General features: G+C 37.8%; 1 non-coding gene across 1 annotated transcript; it reads right to left on the bottom strand.

The window, feature by feature from the left end:
• Nucleotides 1-7773: 7773 nt before the first annotated feature.
• LOC141616573 (small nucleolar RNA R71) lies at nt 7774-7880 on the bottom strand. The gene has a single exon (XR_012530911.1). It is a non-coding gene; the product is annotated as a small nucleolar RNA R71 (small nucleolar RNA).
• Nucleotides 7881-8272: the final 392 nt, after the last annotated feature.

The following is an 8272-nucleotide window of genomic DNA, read 5'->3' as shown; positions in this document are numbered from 1 at the left end:
GGATGGCAACACTCTCCGGCAAATCGGAATGTCGTCTCCTTCTTCAGCAAGGTATTTCACCTAAATGAATAGTCATAACATCAATAAAATGCACTATGAAGGAGTTGATTGTTCTATTATAAATCTTTTAACACTAAAAGTGTCCGAAGTTCAATCTGAGTACCATTACATGAGTGTCTTCAACATCTGCTTCCTGAATTTTTATACAAGTATGTCGTGAATATGACACCAAAGGAGTGATGCCCGCACAGAAAACAATATCAAGGACTAAGGAGGTGACACAAATAATAAAGGCAAAAATGTTAATCAGAAAAAACTAACCTTGATCTACAATAATAACCTTGATATCAACAGATCCATCATTTTAGAAGTTGTGTAGTTCCTTTTCAACAACTTCCAACAACATGCAATAAAAAAAAACCAATTACAGTACAAATTTAAAAACTTCCAGTACAACTTTACGGCAAATTTAAAAAAAAAAAAAAATAATTAAGACAAAAATTGTAGATCATAAAAAACGAACCTTGATCTACAATAATATCAACAGATCCTCCATTTTAGTAGATCTGGTATTTGTTTGCAACAACATTCAACAACATGCAATAATAAAAAACGATTATAGTATAAAATAAAAAAACAATTAGTACTATACCGGAATGAAAAAAAAAAAAAAAAAATTAGACAAGTTTGTAAATCAGAATAAACAAACCTTGATCTTCAATAAATAATCAACCATTTTCACCATTTTTGAGAACAAAGGATAGAAGAATCTTGAATAATCTTCAATCGCAAAGTTTGAATGATGGATCTCTTGATTTTGATGCTGATTGAAGGGAAGGTTGAGGACGATTTCAGCAGGCGGTTGAAGACGATGAAATATTTGGTCTTATTTTCAGCTTTTGATAAAATGAATGGCTTAGAATGAGTGGCGTAAATGTGGCGTGTAATGAAATATCGAGAAGGTTGGACGAAATGGGTCAAGTGTTGTATTTGTTTGGGTTCTTTAATTTGGGCTCTAACCACGGCCCAGTTTCAAATGAAATTGTTGCATACGTATTTTCGACCTCTAAACACGACACAGAAACTGTTATTTATTTTTTGTTCTTTCAAATATAAATTCATTATGAAAAGATTTTTTATTTAAAGTACTTAAATTTTTAAGTTATAATTTCCTTTTTCAACTATGTCTTAATTGTTTTATTTTAATCCCGTCTTACAATTTTTACTCCTATTAACATCATCATGTGTTATTTTATTAGTTTACTTATTTCAAATTTCTCAAATTTAAATGTTATAATTTCTATATATATATTATTAAATAGTACACATGTTCAGTAATTAAAATTGGTTATATAATTATTTTCAATTCGCCTTCGATTAATATTGTTTTTTACTTCCCTTTTTTTATAAGATTAAATTAATTGTCTCTTTAATTATATCAAACTCGAAACCGATCCCCAACCCGTGAAATTATGGACTCGATTAAATTTATAACCCAATTATTATTAGGCTCAATTTCGATCAATTTGAAAGCGAATTATTGGTTACTCCTATTAACATTATCGTATGTTATCGTATTAATTAATTTACATATCTTAAAGTTTTGAATTTTGGATGTTATAATTTAGTATTTATAAGGATTTTTTCTTTTTTCTTTTTTATTTTTAAAAAGTACAAATGTTCAATAAATAGAATTGGTTATATAATAACTAAAATTTATAGTCATATTTAGAAAAAAAAACTTACACAACCCCGTGATTTTTCACGGGTGTTACACTAGTAATATGATAAAGATGAAATAACATAAACTAGTAATAATAAGAATTAAAAACAGAAATTTAGAACAAAGGATTAAGAGAATGCAAAGAAGAATTAAATTAAGTATAAAGAGTGAAGAGAGATTACAAAGTTCGAGATCCGGAAATAAGAGCAAAGCAACGCAACCAAAGAGAGAAAATAGTCTAAGCAATAATTAAGAGCATAAGAGAGTATAAAACAGAATGATTAAAACCTAATTACGTCTTCCCTTTTATAGGGGAGATATTTATTAACTAAAACTTAAGATATTAAATAAGGTTCACACGAAATAAATTCTCGTGTTATATAGCTATCCTCTCGATCGAGGGACTTCATTTCACTCGATCGAGCAGATCTTCAGCCAAACCACTCGATCGAACAAGTAGGGTCTTCGATCATGTAAACTCCAAATGCCTCATTTCGATCGAGTTCAGCAGGGACTCGATCGAGCACTTGCATCCACCAAAACCACTCGATCGAACAGAAAGACTAGAAAAAGTCTTCGATCGAGTGCTCAGCTACTGAAACAGCTTGGCTCTTCGTTTGGTTAGCTTCCAAAGACTCCTTCACGCTTCCCGAGGCACGGGAATCCTGCTCAAAACTTTCCATCTCCATAAATGCATGCTAAGGGAACTGGAAAAGGCACGATTTCACCACTTCCTGGTCCGTTCATGCAAATGAGGCAAAACAAACCAAAGTAGCCTATTCGGGGCATTTTGCAATACAAAACTACGAGAATGATATAAAAATGTGTGCGATAAGAGGCCAAAAAGGACTATATAAAATGCACGTATCAAATATGTACTATAAACTCTTGTGATCAGAAAACACCTTAAAGGTCACCCCATATAGATAGTGTCTCCATATATTAAGAGCAAAAACAACTGCACCCAACTCTAGATCCTGCGTCGGATAGTTGTCGTCATAAGACTTCAATTGTCTAGAAGCATAGGCAATTACTTTCCCGTTCTGCATCAACACACAACCCAACCCGTTCTTCGAAACATATGTATACACTTCGAAATTCTCACTCCCTTCAGATAAAGATAAGACTGGAGCTGTGGTCAAACTCTCTTTTAATGTTAGGAACTATATTACCCGCCCTGTTTAGGAACCCCTTGACCGTCCGTCTGACCAGAGAAAACCCGTAGAAGGGGATATGAGAAAGGATAAAGGACCTACGTATCTGTTTACTCGACCTAGTAGGGGCTACTCGGCTGAGTAGTGGTGACACTTGACCGATTATGGCTTACTCGGCCGAGTATGAAAGTACTCGACCGAGTATCACCGCTGTTGACGCGTTATTATAAAACGCAAGATTCTAAACCTTACTTCATTTTCGACGGTTCCCTATCTTTCTAACCCTAATCTCTCTCTCTTTCCTACTTATCACCCACCTCTATATACTCTATCATCTATCCTAGACATTAACCTAAGAAGAGGGAATGATTCATAATTGGTGTCTTTGAGTCGGGATGTCATCGTTGCCGACTTTGGTCCGTGTCTCAAGGTAAGTCGTTGTTTCTTTATTGTCTTTCAGTAGGTTTTTGGGGTTGTCTAGTAATATGACGTGGTTACTACTTGTAGGATTCGCCTCGGAGTCTTGCCTGGCTAGTTGTTAGATGCACTTTCATGAATTAGCGATAAGGTAGGGTTTCCCTACTCGGTTTACTGTTTAATTGACTTAAGATATGTGTTGTGATTGTTTGTACGATTGATATTGTGATTAACTACTGTTCTTGGATTGGAGTTTGGTGTTGGTGTTGAGATGGTTGATGATGTTCGCGAGGTGCGTCCTCGGCTGAGTGGAGTCACTTGCGGGAGTGGCTTCACACCCTAGTTTTGCCTTCTGTGGAACCCGCCACCGGAGGGGATGTGCACAATAATGAACATGGTTATCGCTCGTTGATGAGCAGGGCTTAGGTGGGTACGACTGCGGTCCCTCACTGGCAGGGCTACATATTTTAGTGTGTATTCAGTTATGAGATGTGATTGGGAGTTGGAGTTGGAGGTGGATTGTGCAACAACTGTTTATCTTTATCTTACTTTATCTTATCTTGATTGTTCAGTTAACTGGCCCCGTGTTGTGTTTTAAAACTGTGGTGATCCATTTGAGGATGATGAGCAGTTGGCTTAGCAGGTACAGCTTGTCTTGATGCTTGCGGGACATGGAAGGGAATCGAGTCATCACGCTACCGAAGTAGATGTCACCGTCACTCATACTTAGTAGTCTTTACGGTTATTCATGTTGTATCTTGCCACGCTGTTCTACGATGTAAAGTCTTAAGCTATTTAATTGATGTTCTTCTATTGTTTATTTGATCTACTACCTCGGGCAACTGAGATGGTAGCACCTTCATACAATGGGGTGGTCCTTGGTAAGGCACCTTCGGGTACGGGGGTGTTACGAAGTGGTATCAGAGCGACGATTTTGGAACCTGAACCAATGAACCAAATGAATATAGGGTGTCATATTAAAATGAACCTGATGTATGTGTGTTGGGAGCCCCTTATGTCGGCTTTGGGTAAGAAGGCGCCCTTATCTTAGAATCCCGGCCCCAATCATGCTTAAGCCAGCCACCGTGGAAGGGTAGATGTATAGGAGTGTTTCTGTGTCAAGTGTGTGTCAAATGTGCATATTTGTAGTAGCCTGTGTGGTAACGTGGGAACCGTGGTGTGTTTAAAACTATCGGTGTGGTAATTAAATTGTGAATCTCGTGAATTTGTTGGATGAAATGATAAGAGGATTGCATAATTTGAGCATGGTGATATATGATAAGTGAATTGCGTAGTTGAATATGATAGACCTCTTGCATGACATGTGCTTTTATGTGGCTTCCAAAAGGGTAATGAGGTATTGAATATGTATAGAATTGCATGATAAGGTATGTTGACGTAAGTTTATAGCTCGATCCTATCTACTATATAGTCAAGATTGATTATGTATATTCGTTGTAGCATGGATTGTTTACTACGGTTATGTGCATAGTAACATGTGTCGCTTATGAATACCATAATGAAGTTTTATTATTTGTGACGTGCCTAGTTGTGATAGAATTAGCGTTTAACGGTGATGAGCCCGATTGTGTGGAACTCCGAACGTTGTTTGTTGTTTTGTAGGAAAAACTCTTGGTAACTTAAGATTCCGTTCCTGTTCTGTTGAACTTAGCCGATTAAAGTCGATACTCGATCGAGTAGGCCATACTCGACCGAGCAAGGAGGCACTCGACCGAGTATTCGGACTGGCAGATTACACATGCTACTGATCTCTGAATACTTGACCGAGTAGACTGAATACTCGATCGAGTAAGCCCTACTCAACCGAGTAAACCAGATACTCGCGGCCCGGCTCGGGTAATTTCTAAAACCCTATAACTCCTCTTCCTATCTTATTCCCGCCTCTTTACCTTTTATATTGCTCAAAACTCTCCAAAATTCTCTCTCTCAAAAACACTTGGGTGATTCTTGATAGTGATTGATTTGACCATAATTAGAGCACATTTAGTCCCCGAATTAGCCTTGTTCCCATGCTTTTTAGTGCATATTTGGGTCATTTATTGTCTTTAGTTCTTTGTTTTGCATTTTCTTTGAGGTTTTGATCCCTTGGTAGGAGAGGAGTGCAAACCTTGCATTTTCATGGCAAAATGAGGCTAAATTGATTGAATTCAATGACCAAGCATCAAGGAGAGACAAGATTAGAAGGCCTTTGTACATACTATAGTAGATGGGCAATGATGAGAAAAGATCCTTGCATCCCCGAGGAAATCCCCAAGGATTTTATGAAGAAAAAGGAAGAAAAGAAGAAGAAACAAGACTGCCCAGCAATCCGTGCGTCTTACCCTAAAGACGCACGTCTTCACCCTACAATCCGTGCGTCTTCACCACCAAGACGCTCGGGCAAAATATCCAGAAGACGCCCGTCTTCACTCCCAAGACGCCCGGGCAGAAACAACCAAATCCGCCCGTCCCGTGCTAAAGACGCCCGGATTCCCAGGCAGACCCATTTCGTCTTCTTCAAGCTTCAAGGAAGGATGCACATCTTCTTCTAGAGACCGGAGTCTCCCTAGAGACCGGAGTCTTTCCAAAAAGACCGGCGTTTCCTCAACAAGGGACTTAATCGTCATTTAAGCCCTTAGTTAACCCTAATTCATCCACCTAATCCCCACTATAAATACCCGATTAGTCTAATTAGAAGAGGATGTTCTTCTTAGCAATCTTTAGTGTAGTTAATATCAATCAAATCTCTCTTTAATCTTGTAATCAACATTTAATCAAGTTTTAATACAAGTTTTATTTCCTTAATCTATATCTTGTTCATCCTTTATTTTGGGTAATTGAAGATTATTTGGGTTATTATTGGGAGATTGACAACCTTCCAATCAAGCATCAAGTACTTCTTTTATTCTTTGCTTTATTATTGGAATCATTAGTAGGTATAATTCTCTTAACCCTCTTTAATTATTGTTAATCACTTTCATTTATTCATCATGTTTCACTTTGTTGGTATGATTGACAACCTTGCTAGCATGTTCAACATGATAATGAGTGAGTAGTTTCCTTAGCTAGGGTTAATGGGTAATTAGGGGAAACCAACATGGGGAATGATTCATGCTTAAATTAATATGCTTTCATAGTTTATTTGCTTGCTTGTTGTGATCTCAACTTATGCACATGTTATGTTTGATGAAATGTGAGCCTATGAATCCTTGCATTTTTTACCCATCACCTATCTTTTCAATGAGACTTGTAAGACATAAACCAACTCGAGTCTCATTAGACCATGCATGTTGTTGAGTAGGGAAGACTAAGTCGACTTGTAGGTGTTGTACAATCTAATCGATTCGGCTCCGGGACCCAAACTTTCCTAGGATTGTAAGATATAAACCAACTCGATCCATCACAACAATAATTGCTAGCTTATAACTTGAGAATATGTTTGTATGATCAATTCCCATGAATCCCCTATGACCTCATGACACCCTAGTGCCCTTTATCAATTGTTTACATCCCTTTTAATTCATCTTGCTTGTTTACTTTCATTGCTATTTAGTTTAGTGATCTTGTACATCAATCCCCAATTGTGACACCCCTTAGACACCACTAGTTGCAATAGAAATCTCATCTCAATTCCCGTCCCTTGGGATCCGACCTTTACTTGCCTCTTTACTAATTGTAGAGTTGTTTGTGAAGTTATAAATTGTGTTTTGGTCTAGGTGCTCCTAACGACAAGTAACCGAAAAGTATAGATCCCGACCAAAAAATGGCGCCGTTGTCGGGGACGGTGTTAACTTGATTTAGATTTTCTTGTATTGTTATTAGTTGTGTCTTTCTTTGCCTTGGGGAAGTAAAACTCCTCAAGGTTTGTTCTAATTATTTTCGAGTTGTTTGATATTTTGCATGTCTAGAAGGTCACAAGGTGACTTGTTACCCTTTGATCACGAAATTGAAAGAACTTTGACAACCAATAGAAGACTTGCTAGGAGAACTTTGAGAGGTATTGGTGAGGTTGTGGATATTCAACCAAATACTATTGAGTTCATCAACCCTTTTGCAAGAGAAGGTGAGGAGAACCCAACACAAAATCCAACACAAAATAAACTCACAATGCCTAAGTTTTCATCACATTCTGTACCCACCGAGGAGAACCTACCCAATGGTACTCCCACACCACAACATCTAACCGGAAATTTTATTGCCAAATCCGCATTTATCCAATTAGTCGAAAGAAGCCAATTTGGGGGGATGCCTAGTGAAGACCCTCACTCTCATATGGAGGCTTTTTGCGATTATTGTGATGCAATTTCTCAAACCGGTGTAACTCAAGACCAAATTCGATGGGTCTTATTTCCTTTTTATCTCATTGGCACCGCGAAACAATGGTTGAAAATCCTTGATAAGGCTACTCTCGGAATTGATTCTTGGAAGAAATTGGCTCTAGCTTTCTACAAAAAGTTCTATCCACCGGAAAAGACTAACATGCTAAGAGCTCAAATCACGGGCTTTAAGCAAAGGGATGAAGAATCTTTGTATGAAGCTTGGGAGCGATTCAATGGAATTTGTCGCTCATGTCCTCATCATGGACTTAGCGAGTGGTTCTTGGTACAACAATTTTGGAACGGTCTTTATGAAGATTCAAGGAACATTCTCAACATAAGATCAAATGGAATGTTCACCGAAGTTGATGACAATCAAACTTGGAACAAAATTGAGGAAATGGCGGTCCATAACTCACAATATAGTAGACCTCGCAAGGCTACTAGAGGAGGAAAGCATGAAGTGGACTCCATTACTCAATTGGGTGCTCAACTTAGTGCTCACATTGATACCATCAATTTGAAGTTTGAAAAAGCTATGGCTAGACTTGAAGAAGCCTCAAAATCACCAAAGCATCATGTTAATGCCATGACGGCATCTTCATCAATCCCAAGTGGGATATGTGAGAATTGTGGAACTTTGGGACATGACTAAAATGAAT

Source organism: Silene latifolia, chromosome 11 (assembly GCF_048544455.1).
Source record: "Silene latifolia isolate original U9 population chromosome 11, ASM4854445v1, whole genome shotgun sequence".
In the NCBI taxonomy this organism is placed as follows: Eukaryota; Viridiplantae; Streptophyta; class Magnoliopsida; order Caryophyllales; family Caryophyllaceae; genus Silene; species Silene latifolia.
Note: the sequence above shows the minus strand (reverse complement) of the source record. Positions and strands in the feature narration are given on the sequence as shown.